The sequence below is a fragment of the Sparus aurata genome, chromosome 22, assembly GCF_900880675.1.
Source record: "Sparus aurata chromosome 22, fSpaAur1.1, whole genome shotgun sequence".
NCBI classification, from domain to species: Eukaryota; Metazoa; Chordata; class Actinopteri; order Spariformes; family Sparidae; genus Sparus; species Sparus aurata.
Window position 1 is genome coordinate 20568785 of NC_044208.1, and position 14132 is coordinate 20582916.

General features: G+C 40.6%; 1 protein-coding gene across 6 annotated transcripts in view; it reads left to right on the forward strand.

Annotated features, from left to right (window-relative positions):
* Window positions 1–14132, forward strand: part of daam1b (dishevelled associated activator of morphogenesis 1b) — a 55244-nt gene that overhangs the window by 10813 nt on the left and 30299 nt on the right. The window contains exon 1 of one of the 6 annotated variants that reach the window (XM_030404978.1): window positions 8829–9240. The exons of 4 other annotated variants lie outside the window; for them this stretch is intronic. The gene's annotated coding sequence lies outside the window, so the exon portion shown is untranslated. Of the gene's footprint in view, window positions 1–8828; window positions 9241–9359; window positions 9465–14132 lie in introns of those variants that run through there. One more of the 6 variants, XM_030404979.1, reaches the window with a different exon arrangement.

Sequence of the window (14132 nt, forward strand, 5' to 3'; positions counted from 1 at the left end):
AGAAGGTGTCCTGGTTTTCTTGGGCAGGGTTTTAGGCTGCTGCTGCATTGAGCAGGTTCCCACAGTATAACATATCTGTGCAATAACATTACTGTAGAAAAGCCGTCAAAACAGCCATGCAGTCAGACGAAACCAGCTGCGTCAACAGCTAAGTGTTCCTCAGACGTGATTGTGTTTCAGCTTTTAGTAGCGACCATTGTCCGCGTCCATATTTCTTTCTTCTCTCACAGTTATGTAACTTGTTATACTCCTTCTTGTGTTATGATTTTTGAGGTGATCCATTAGAGCAACTGGTTCTTCTTTCAGCACTCAAACCCTTGAAGCATAATTTCGGGCTGTTGTGTGGTATAGTTTTGTTTGTGTCCCTCCCTTGATAGCTGAGACGCCATAGGGCAGAAACTGTCAGGTCGATCCTGTTAAACAACAGGTGTCTGTGTTAACGTCCCCAAACATCCTTTTTCTGCTGTTTGTCTTTTGGTTTCATTTCTCATTGCACAGCCCAGCTCTTGCTTTAGTGCTCCCAGCACTAAGCTTTAATATTTTGTTCTGGCTGATCTGGTCTCAGGTTGTTTTTCTGCTGCTGAGATTATGACACACTCTGAGATAAGCAGCTTGTAACTCAGCCATCCAGCCATGCAAGATGGCCGCATGCTGTATGCCAGCTTTGTCTCGCTTTAGACTTTGCCTCCGTGTCAGTCAGTCAGTCAGTCATGCATCCGGGTGGCCATAAGCCAGTCTTACATCTATGTTGGCAGTCTAAGCTAAGGCAGAGACCTCAGACCTTTTCACATCGATTTGGTCTGGTGAACTAATTCTCAGAGTATCCATGTGTGACATTAGCTAATAGCTGCACAGTACTTTGAAGCTGTCTTCACCCTCAGAGCAGACTGGACACTGATTGGATTATATTGGATTAACATTACTCTATTTGATTTGTTTGTTTATGTTTTACTTCTACTGTACTATTCAGTGCCTCCTCTCTCTTATCACTCTGCTCGAAAACCGTAACCACTGGTTTCTCCGTGCTGTGAGCTTGGCCTACATCTGGAGGGATCAACAAGTTAAGCCACAGCCCTTTTAACCCTCAAATTCTGTCAGTCTGTTACAAGCACGTTCACTGCAGCTGCAGCCATTGCTTCATTGTATTTTTTGCAGCACTGCCATCCACTGCTTTTGAGGTGATCTATTATTTTGTAGCATTACTCCAGGGTATCCTGTGAATAAAGAATTGAAAAAAAATTAGGGTGAGATAGATCAAATTTGTGTGTCTCCGACTTGTGCTCATGTTGCATGATTTCGAAGGAAAGACAATACAACTAGTTACTGGTGACCTGCAACTGCACTTCCAGAGACTTTTCCTTTACTCATAGAAACAAACAAGTGACTGAAATGAAGATAACTTTACATCGTCAACAATGTTTCACAGATCCTTTGTTGATCTGGATGGTTTACTTGGGACAGGTTTGGGAAAAGAACCCTTTGTTACAAACTAGATTTCTGTTTTTTGTTGTTTGTCTTTGTTGTATCATTGAGGGGTTGTATTTGTAGTTTTTGAACTCTGGAGTCATCATTTGTATTAAATTTTTCTTGAACTTGCCCGACCCTAATATGCAGAAAGCAACCATGATAAAGTGAAGCTGTTGTTGTAAAGTACCCCTATTAATAATCAGTAAATACTTTAAATCGCAGATAAGATCAAATTAAATCAAATCGTGACCTTAAAATCTAAATTTTTATTTAGTTTTGGATTTGGAGAACTTTGACCCCTTTAATAATATTGGCCAATCAATATATTGGTGGAAATCCACTTTCTCTGTTTACAAACAGATATTTGACACATGTGAAACGAGGCTACTGTAACTGTTAAACTTTGAAAACCTACGTGCTTCGTCTTGTTAGCATTCGAGCCCAACCGATTTATCGGCAGGCCGATATTATCGTCCAATATTAGGCATTTTCCAAACTATCGGTATTGGCATTTATAATGACTGATAAATGAATATGCAAAAAATAAAATAAAAATGGATGAAACACCCTTCAACCATGTTATGAGTGTTGGCGTTGCATAGTTTGTCCACCAGAGGACATATTGGTGCCCAGTACGTCGATCATGATCGACCGGTAGATCGCAAAGGTAGTGTGGGTAGATCGCGTGACATTCCAATGTTTTTTTTAGATTAAGCGGTAGGAAAATAAATGAATGAATGAATCTCCGAAAGGCCAAGTCGAGTCTATGCCACCTGATTGACATACAGGACGGCTAGTCTGAGATCTCTTCTTGTATGGGTCACGCGTCAAGGGTCACGGGTCATGGGTCACCATGCATGCGCAAACGCACTAGCTACTGCAAAACACAAGCGAGCTAAGTTAAGAGCTACCTGGTTAGTGGCTTCAATTGATATCAACAAAAGAAGGGATATAAAAAAATGTGCGTTTGTCTGATTTGTCAAACTACCATCGCCATTCCGAAGAAGGGAAATGTTGAGAGGCACTTTCGAACTGTTCATAAAAAGTACAACACTGACTTCCCTCCGAAAAGCGAACTGAGAAAGAGAAAGGTGAGGGAACTAAAATCACAGTTAATCGGACAACAGTCGTTTTTCACACAGCGTAAATCACAAGCAAAGGCTGACACCGAAACATTGTTACGGGTGAGTAGGGCTGGGCGATATGGACTAATAGTCATATCCCGATATATTCAGGCTGAATATCGATATGCGATATATATCCCAATATTTTTATGCAAAGTGAGAGCAAATGTTCAGTCAAAATCAAATTTCGTCATTTTAGGGGCAAGTCCATTTGGCCTTCACTTTTTTTTTTTTTGTCAAGGGCACAAAGGCCACTGAGTAAAATGTGTTGATTTACCTTTCAGACTGATACCATAACATCCTAATTTATAATAAGACATGGATTAAGTAGGGTTAGAGTGAGGTGAGTTTTGTGACACCTTACTGAATATTAGTGTTATTGAATATTTCTCCCAAATAGAATTCCCCAAAATTATGGCAAAGCACATTTTTTCCAAACAAAAAAATTGTAGAATAACCAGCAGTGGCACTACACTCTGAATAATAGTGAAGTTATTGAATATTTTTTGTAGTTTCTCTTTTCAGTGTTGCACTTTGTAGACGGTCCCTGCGCCCTCGTCTCACAGCTGGCTGACCATACAGACCAGAGTTAATGTCCAGACGCTTGTTTTGATTAACATACGGTTGTAGCTCGTTGTCTTCCTTACTATGGTAGGAAAGAGCCGTCAGTTGTGTTTTAACAAGGTTTCACTTATGAGTTATTGATCCGGGAAGTTCGAATCTGTGAATATATTTCCAACTTTACCGGACTAAATCTTACCACATACGTCAGTTACGCATCATGTCAAAACCGGCTGCGCTCGCTCGCTGTGCTGTAAGTTTCGTTCTGCTGTTTTGAGATGCTGCTGCTGTTTGAGAGGCTTTCACGTGAGATCATCGTGATGATGAGACTCCACCTGCGCGAACCGCAGACTCACTGAAGTTACTGTGAGTGACTACTGTGCACTCAGGTTGCTGTAATTCAGGGCAAGCTCGCTACGCTGACCGGTGGCCGCGCGATATATATATATATATATGTATATATGTATATATAAAATTAAAAAAAAATAATTTGAGTCAGTAAAAGGCTAGTGATACCTGACTAGCGTCATCTTCATCAGGTGTCTTTCTCCACTTTGAGAAATATTTGAACAAGATCATCTGAAAATGCAGTCAGCAGTTACATCATGGCTTGTATATATCCGCTTAAAGGGATAGTTCGGTTTTTATGAAGTGGGGTCATATAAAGTACATATCTATAGTCGATCTGCTTCCTACTGTAATCACCGATCAGCGCAGCCTCAGTTTGGAGAAGTAGAGAGAAAGCATCATGTGGGTACTCAAGTCATATAAATTGAAAAAGCCCATTCTTACTTCAAGGTTAATCTTATTTTCTCTACAAGATTGAGTTTGCAACTTCTATTCTCTTCTCAAAACACTCTTTGGCTGTTTTCTTTTGTAATAACTGATCCCTTTATCTCACTGTCCACACGGTAAAGTCTTGTTTCAATACTTGGACTTCATTTTCACATTTGCATTTGGCTTCCATGCACTGATAAGTGGATGCAGAAAGTGTGGCCCTTCTGGGATGGACGTTTCCATTCCAGGGGGTAATTACAAGCCTTCCAGAGGAGTAGAGAGCAGCAGGACCCTTTCTAATCCTGGCATTTAATTTGTGAATGTTAGGGTCTCCTGCAAGGGAAGGGCTGCATAAGTGGAATTTATGGATATAGCCCCACCCTGAATGAAACATATGTACGGTGTAGCCCTGTTTCCGTCCACCACATGATACGAGCCATAATATAACGTTCCCCCTTCACACATTCCTTCACAGCAGTCTGAGAAACTTTTTTTTTATTTAGGGGCTGTCAGTCATGATTCTGCTGAACATATACTTATCATTAAAATTCAGCAGAAGTTTCTTTTCATTTTCACAAACTCAGCAGACTTGGATGCTTTTTCACTACTTCTATCACTTCATATTTTATACTGTAAGCAGAACGATAAAAATCTCACCAAAGTCCTTTTTATTTCCCATAAAACCAGAAAAAAACTTGGTCAACAAGCTTGTAGCCACAGCTGAACTTTTCAGGATCAGCTACAGTCTGCCGCCAATCAAGTTTACGTGCTTGCTTGTATCACCTTTAATGTACTGTAAACAGATCCCCAAGCATCTGCAGCTTTCAATTTCTATCTTCATTCTTGTCAGTCAAATCTGATATTACAAAAGCAGTGTTTGGAGAGCTGTTGTATCTATTGTTGGGGTAAAGGGCAATCTTTATGATGTTCGAGTTATGATTTATTTGTCGTTATGTTTATGTTATGCAGCTCGCAGGGTCAACACATTACAAAATCATGTTAAGTATGATAACCTTTTTCTTTCAGATTTTCAACAGGCAAAGGTCAGTTTTATCTGCCTGTACATGCTTAATAATTAACAGAACAGTACAGTAAGGAGAGAAAAGTTCACATAAACACTGCTTTTTGGCTTAAGTTCTGTTTGAATTGTGTTGCAGAGCTGTCAACTTTTTGCTTCCTAGGATCTGTAAGAGGAAATTTAGTTGAGAAAAGGACTCAGTCATTGGTAGTTGAACTGTGGGTTTGGTCTTGAGCACAGACTGCCTTTGTTGGTTCCAGTCAGAAAGCATTTTTCAGTCTAGTAGGGCTTCTGAAACCCATTATAGATTTCCCATGTTTTTACGGAGTCTCTTCAATCATATAGGCTCATAAAAACATTTATTTTGTAAGAAAGAACAGAAAAATTAAGCAATAATAGGCTAATTAGGCCCTTTCTTTGTTGTAGCATCCATAGTGTCTGCTTAGAAATGTCTGGCCCTTGGACAAATGTAGTTGATGATCCCTGTAGTAGAGTATGTTCAGCAGCTTTGCTTACCTTCAAATTTAGCGATGCATATCCTCAACCCTAGAGATGGAATGAAGAGGTTGTCATGAAAGCTCGATTGCTTTTGCTGCAAATGTGCCTTTTTTTACTATTAGTGAGTCAAATGGGAAAAGAAATGTCTTTTTTCTAGACAGTGAGTGTTGACGATCACTATTTTATCCATGGTAGAATCCATCATAGTTTCAGTTCCCCTATCCAAACACCCACTGGAAGTGTAATTGTCCTCATCAATACAGAAACAAGTTAGACAAACCCAAATCACCATTTTATAAGGTTAGCTAGCTTTAGCATGTTTAGCATAACCGGATGAAGTCATCCCTAGAAACTGTTTAGAAAATGGCAGGCACTTTTAGATTATTGGACGAATTATTCGACAAACCACCTGTCCATCACTGTCTATCAGGGACTAACTTCAACCAATCAGATCAACAGTAGAATAGCGATACCACCAGTGGAGCCCCATTGTTAAATCAAACTCTTCCTATGTCTGTTGAGAAGAAAACACTTTTCAAGAAAAGCCAAGCTTTCTTCGTCTTTCAACAAAGACATACTCTCCAGTGCTTATATAACTGATGTTAGCAGCGGCTATCCTAACCTGTTGAGGTGGAGCCGCCATTGTCATTTCCAAAAAAACAGCTGCTTCTCTCACTTGTCGTCACACCTAAACCAAACCTGTAGCTCTAGTGGCAGCTACAGGTTTGGTTTAGGTGTGATAGGATGCTGATTGGTTGAATCTCTGTAGTTGAGCAACAAACATAGTTTGAAATCCAGCTAGATGAATCCAAAAGATGGTCACGTGATCTCTTGAATGAAGCTGCCTCACATGGTAATGTGTAGCAGGCTGCCTTGTGTTAATAATCATGTTACAGTGGACACACAAGAGTCCCAGTCAACTCTCCCTTCTTAACTTGAAAGACAGACTTTGCTCATTGTGAGTTCCTGAAAACTTAACTCCCAATGACAAAACCACTGTCTATCAACGTGTCATTGTCCACAGCGTCCAACACATTTCCTCTTGTTTGTACCTGGTGCCCTTGAGGTCACCAAAACAACCACTCCTGGCTTTTATTGACACGGATGATCCGTCCCAGCAGAACAGAAGCCCTCCATGAGAACCAGGACCTGTCTGTTATTCCAGCTGCATGACATTCTTTATAGAGGCAGCTACCCAGGACGGTACAGCTTCCACTGTTATCCACTCATGACTGCACCGGTGCGGCTCGCCACTGATGTCTGTAACCCCAGCCCTGAACAGATAAACTGTTTCACATAAGCCCATTTGCTTGGATCAAACCACGGTGCAGAATCAAACATTTTAAATCTAAGCAGAACATTGCAATGCTTTAGAAGATTGTATTATATCAGCTAACGTGACGTGTGACTTGGAAGTGGTCCAGAAATCTTAAAGCTGCAGGCAACTTTACATGTTGGCATCTTTAAATGGCAGCAAGAGGAGGCTGTTTGAAGAATGAAGTTTTAATGACAAAAAATCTTGTAAAGGGACATAATTGACCCCAAAACTGTGTACTACTGTTAAGGAACCTGGTTGGTTTAAGGGATAAAGTGAGGCAGCATTTCTTTTAGTGAATGTTTCGGGGCGCTCACCCGCAGCTGTTGGAGCAAGAGTTTGAATTTGGCTTTTAAGTTTGATTTGTGACTTCCTTCTTGCAGAGAAGTGCCCTAGTCCAGACTTTCCTCAGCACGTAGCGTAAATCCATAGTCTCAGTTACTGTCTCAGTTACAGGGCGAGTGATACTCTATTCTACCACATTCCCAGTTATGCTGATTGGGCAAAGCCCTGTTGAATGAGACAATGTACAACAAAAGCACTATGACGTCTTGTTAACGTGATATCCAGCTGTAATGCCTGATTCACTTCTGTGGACCAGGAAGAAAGTGACTAATAGTTAACACTTACTTTGTCAACACCTGCATGGAAACACGTAGGGCCTGAATCAGATACATGACTCCTGTTTTCAAACGAGAACATGTCTCATTTTCTCACCTGCTGCATTAACAAGATAAAGACAGAATTGTTTTTTTTGTAGCCTCATGAATTACCTCAGAGTTGAATCAACAGCCCTTTCATATAGCTTTTTTGGCCCTGATCCTTGAGGTATTCCGTATCTGATACCACTAAAATAACTACATACGTTTCTAATGACTAATTTACCTGACCAAAACCAAACTTTTTGCTAATCACTATTTGGGGAACCAACAGCTATTTGATCCCAATACTGAAGGTCCAGATTCATGTTTATAAAGTTCATAAGCTGTAAGCCACGTGACGCAGGGCTTTTCTGCAATGTAGTTATTGGAAACAAACATTGCGATTGGTTCTATTAGCAATATCCCATTATTCTTAATGTTCTGTTGAGATTATCATCCATAACTTGAGTTTAAATGTAAGGTTTTCCTCACGATTAAAACATTAGTGTAGTTAAGGTTTCTTAACTAACTATTCACGCTATTAAACATATCTAAATATACTCAAAACTTTCTTTAGCTTATTTATTGAAATTATACATTTTTTGCCAGATTTTTTAGTTTCATGGCAAACTAAAGAATAAAAATGTTTTAGTGGTAGTTGTATAATAGGGTTTGGGTTTGTGACTTCACAAACTTATTCACTTAAGTTACTTGGAAAACCTGCATGAAATGAGGAATTGAAATAGTTACAATATTATATCACTGGTTCTCTCATGGTAAATCTTTTCAATCTTTGCCAAATTCCGGTGATGTTGTGTACATTTCTGTCAAGTGGAATATTTTCCTTCCAATTTCACAACCATGGTATTTACTCAGTTCCAAAAAATATAACTATGTTGCAGCTAAGGAATGTTTATGGATACTGGATGCAGTGAGTCAGTAATTAACTGAGATGCAGGAGTGTTGCTGTTGCTGTAAATCATGTGGGAGTGTCTGGGATTGTTTAGATTAAAATCCTCTGGATATTTTGTCAGTTGTTGCATCTTTGCCAGACTGCTTGGGTGGAATGTGTGGAGTGTTTTAATTTGCTTGGGCTGAATGTGTTTTTATTTATATACAGGAGTATAAGGGAAAATTAATTATTCTGTTTTCTTTCCTGGCATATTTTTGAGATCATTTCATTTAGTCGCTTCATAACAATTGCACTGCCTACCATCTCACACTACACAAATTTTACACCTCAGCTTTGTTTCCCTCCTGCAGCTCTCTAAACAAGCCCTCTCCAAACAAACCCTAAACAAGTTGTCCGGAGCCTAACGTAGGAAAGGGGGAGCGGGTGAGCTGGGCGGTGGCCACAGCTCGGCTGCATCCTATTAGGACTGGGAGTGTTGAAAAGGGGTGTGGCCTGGAGCCAGCAACATCTGTGCCTGTCCCCTCTGCCCCCACAGCACTCTGCAGAGAAAGGCAGAGAGAAGGAGGTTAGGGAGGGAGTGGATACGCCAAGGAGAAGTTCTCGCCGGCCAGCTGGCTGTTTGCAAGATCTCAAACAGCGGCTCGTGCTGTATGGCGAGTTTATCCCTTGTCTTCTCCTGTGCCATCAGAGAAAAACTATTCCCCATCTAAGTGGATTTTTCTTCCTTGCTGGTTCTGAAAGCGCTTGAGATTGAACGACTTTGAACCTGCGTGGATTACATACTATGCGTAGGAAACGCTCTGCTTTGCGTTGTGTACGAGCATCGTTTTTTCTGTCGACAATGCAGAAAGCAGGACACTGCAGTGAGTTGAGAGTATAAAGGGAATGCTCACAGCACACCAGAGGCAAGCTCACTCCTGGACAGGGTAAGACGAGCTCAATGAATCTGCCTGTTCTATCCCATAATCAAATGAATGCGAGGAAAAGGAGTACAGGAGCCGGCTATCTTCTGATTGGAATGTGTGTGTGTGTGGCTTGCATGTGACCGGTATAGTCAGAGGCTATCAGTGTCTCTGTGTGTGTGCATGATGGGAGTTGGGGCTGCTGGTTTGCTTTATCACTCCCCAGGCTGGATTCCTCTCCCCAAGACGTAGGTGATTGTGTCATGTCTGTCTAATTAGGAGGTGTCGGTGCGGAAAATGGTGTTGCCGTAGTAACCGGGGGGGGGAGGGGAGGATGACAGGGTGCTCCGACTCGGCCCCGGGGCTGATTTCGTGGTGAGAGAGTTGTCCTGTGTGTACGGGGAATGCCCCATAATGACAAGGCTGGTCTGTAGATAGGGTGAGGTGGTGGTAGAAATATGTGCACACACACAGAGGAGGCTATGGGCTGCTACCTCCCACTAGCTTCTCCCTGTGGTTTGGCGAATGCAGCCCATTATCAGTGTCAAGTGAGTGAGCGAGAGAGAGGATGGCATACTTTTTTCCATCATGGGGGCGGAGTTCAGATAATCAAGTCAATGAAAAGGAAAGTCACCTTGGGCAGAGAGCGGTCTGCTCATTCACCTTGCTCATTTCCTGTCGCTGCCCATCCTACTCGGGTTCCGCTCCTCAGCTCCTCTCGAGAGGCTATGAATACCCCACATCGTGTGTAAATACTATACAGAGTGATGTATTACAAAGCACTGACAGCTAGTCTTTGTAACTCAGGATTTAATGGTTCCTCTGAGTGATGGCAAGCTAGATTTTACCCTGTAATCCGTAATGGTTTTGTTATTTGTTTTTTGTGCACTGAATTAGAGAGACAATCCTATTTTCTCCCCTATAAACATCCAGAGCAGATTAAAAAGGAGGGTAATGTACGGTGGAAAGGGGCTTACATTAAATCACCCTAGCACCCACCCACCCAGCTTGCACCCGTCACCCACTGCTCCGGTTACCATAGCAACTGAGGAAGAGGTAGGGATTTTTAAAGGACAGGCTGCATGCAGCGCAGGGTATCCTAGAGGAGATTACAGTGCTCTCCACACCACATTATTGATGATCCGAGAGGTTTTCCGTTTTTACTGCTCAGAAATGCATTTGTGACCAATACTGAACTGTGCTCAGCTGTGGTGCACGTGACAATGTTTACCGTTCATGATGACCATTGGTGCTATATGATGGTCTCAGTGGTTCAAAGTCCACATCTTATATCTAGACTCACCAAAGGTCAGTTCACTTCTGGTCTTGATATCTAGCAGTGTCTCTTATTTTTCATTATTTTTTCTGCTAATTTTTTGTGATGCTGATCATCTAATAGTGAAGACTTTAATGTTGCACAGACTTTAATGTAGGAGCACAGACATAACCTTAATTTGTTGATGGTACTAATTCTCTCTGCCTTCTGCCAATAATCAAGGTTTTATTGGCCCTATAGTTCAGTCTCCAACCTTGTTTGTCAGATGTACACCTGCAGCTCTGTTAGATGAGCCTAAATACCCCTTCATCTATTGCAGTCATGTTACAGATTCCATTTAAATAGATTTTTCAAACTATCATATTTAATATATGAATATAGCTATTATTTTCAAAACAAAAGGAACTGTCAGTTCACTTCTATTAAGTTTGCTTTAGTACTGCTACCACATGAGTGGCTGACTCTGACTCTCAAGGACAAGTCAAATAATATCTTAAGCTACTCCACAGTATTTCCATCCAAATCCTGGCAATTACTGAAGTACCTCCTTGGGTATAAGTACCCCTGGTTGAGAGTTGTTACTCTAATTGAACATGTATTAGATTTTTCTGTTTCTGATTACTAAAGTATACCGTTGTTGTTATACCACAATAAATGTAACAGAACTAGCCTGACCGTCAACTTGGTTAAACCCGGTCAACCCGGTCATGAGAAAATTGAGATATCTTGATTGTCCAGTCTAAATGATAATACACAGCAATTTTCCCACCATCTGCTCACTGAATAATATGCTTTGGGTCATTAGATTCAAGACAAAACACTGCATTTGTTCAGAGCTGCACATTAAGAACATCCAAAACATACTGGATACAAATCAGAACTGCAAATTAATCTATCTTAGAAAAACAGTTTTTTTCTTTTGATTTATAACACAGACAAATGCAGATCCTAAAAGTTAAGCTGCTGTTATGAAATAGGCAAATTGTTTGCAGTGTCAACATCTAGAGTATGCTATCTGTTAAACTTTACCTTTTCTGCGAGGTGGTAACTGAGGGTAACTCGTGTTTCATGAGCTATTTTTAAACAAAACTGTTCTTTTTTCCACTGTTTTGGAACACAGCCAAAAAAACTGAACCCAGATGACTAAGCTAAAAACCTGGCAAGGATATTGTCGTATGTTTAAGTAGATTCCCTCTTTGCCCGGAGTCTAACCTCCACTTGAAGGGTTGACCCGAGGAAGAATGCTAACACATTTAGAGTGGGGGGTTGTAGAGTCTGTCTGCAGAACAAGTTTGACAACCTTGCCTGCGGAAAGAGCAACAGCCTTTAACCTGCCTTTTAATCTCTGTCCTCCCTAACATTTCAGGCACACACTCCCTAATCCTAAATGTACATTTTTTTGGCTTTGTGCTATTATTCATTCATGTAAGAATTAAAGGGGAATACCACTGAATTACTTTTTAAGGCATGGAACAGGTCATTAATCATATATCTTACTAAAAAAATAGTCAAATTTCCATCTAATCTGTGACCAAAGGCAGTTGCATAATCAATGAGATTTGTTCAAAGCATCCATTATCCCCATTGATCAGAAGTATAGTTTCTAGTTCTGTGCAAAACATGCTAAGTTAAAACACACATGCATGGTGGGTCTGCCCGTGAATGGAGCATCTCTTAAGGAAAAAGAAACCTCTCAAATATCTCTTTATCATCACTTCGTCCATGAAATAAAGCTATGGCCTCAGGATGAGAAATGGACAGTCAGCTAGTGAGCTTCCTCTCATCACAGCCTTTGTCATCTGTTCCTGTGTTTTGGATAATTTCTGACCAGATTATCAAGCTCAACTGTTAAAACCAGGTGTGGCCACAGTTAAAGAGGCTGGTTTTTAACTAATCTAATTGATCACAGACCAGCAGTGACAAGGTCCCTGGATAAAACGTGTGAAGACCACAAGTCTGTGTAATGAGGAAGGATGTGGAAAAACAATTAGATTACCTCTATATGACGTGGCTAATAGAGTTCCCCTCTCTCAGTTACAGCAGATACTGGAGTGTCTGTGTGTTGGTAACAGAGTGCAGAATGGTATTTAGCTGTATTGTGGACCATCAAATGTCATGTTGTGATCCAATACACAGACAGAATTTTAGATGATTTTGCATTCGACCTCATTGCTCAGTATTTGCATTGTAGTATGAAACCATTCTCATAGTAATAGTAAAATGATATTCCCTGGATATTGACTCAGCACCACAATGCAATGTTCATGAGTAGCAAACAGAAGAGTGTTGTAACACACAGTTGTTTTTCCAGTTATCTGACAAATCAGTTTGTCTGGAAAAGGTGAGTAGACAATGAAAAATGCCCATAACTGTTTTCAACAGCCCAAGGAGGTGTGTGTTTTGTAGGAATTCCAAAATATGCAAATACTTGAATTTGAGAAACTTGAACCAGAATGTTTTACTTTTATTTTGGATTAATTACTTGAATATTGGCTTGTCACAGATTCATTGGTATCTGCGTAAATGTTGTCCGATGTGTCTTTATGAAAATTATTTTTTTGTTTGTTACAGAACTAGGGATGTCCCGATCAGGTTTTCTTTACCCCAATACTGATCTAAGTCCTTTAATGTTAAGTATCTGTCGATACTGAGTCCCAGTCTGATACTTAGCCTTAACTAATATTTTCCTGGATAATACAGCTGCATTGGGAAAAAAAAATACCTGCATCCAAGCTGTTCATAATAGGTTTTTTTATTGTGTTGAAACAAAGTATATACTTTCATATGGCTCTTTCTTATTCTGCATATGCTATTGCAACATTGACCTACCACCTTCCTTGCATTAGCAGGTAACTCTATGACGCTGCACTGTGACAGCAGACCCTCATGTACAGCCAGCTGAAGTGTGTGCGCGACGCGGCCCACGTTTGGTACAGCTGTATCATCCATTGCTATTTTACATATTCCATACGTTGTCACGTAAACTGACGTGGACCCATTGCTTGTCTATTTCACACGCATTCAGCATCTCCTTGATTGTCTGTTTTACATGCTCTACTGTATGAGATCCACGACACTAGTGCGCATTCTGGCATGTTGTAACTCGGAAGTGGACTCAATGTAATGTAATACCGAGATGGTAGGGCATACCGGGTATTCAAAAACTCCAGGTTACAAAGAAAATCCTGATCCCCTAACACGGAGATGAGCTGGTTATCAAGAGCGATGAATTAAATGATCTTCTCTGTAATATTTTGGCCACGCCGCTGTCTCGAGGACATTTCTCTTTCCTTTTGAGAGTATCCGTGAGTGTTTGTTGCTTCGGTGTCTTTGCCTGTGTTGCTTGAGTGAACTCATTGTATAACTTGTTTGTTTATGTTTTTTATGTACCGTATCAAATGAGTAGTATTAAATGCAGCTCTTTTGTTACCCCTCTGCACAGCGGTCGTGTTGCTGATGTTACATGTTACATGGACTGTTTTCACTTTCTAATTTAACCAATTTCCACACCATAGACATTTTATCCACAGGTTTGCCAGAGTAACGCGTGTCTGTGTTCCGTCACAAATTGTGCTCTGATGTAAAAAAATAAAATCGGTATTTGGTCCACGTTCAAAATTGCAGACTCCGATCAGTGAAG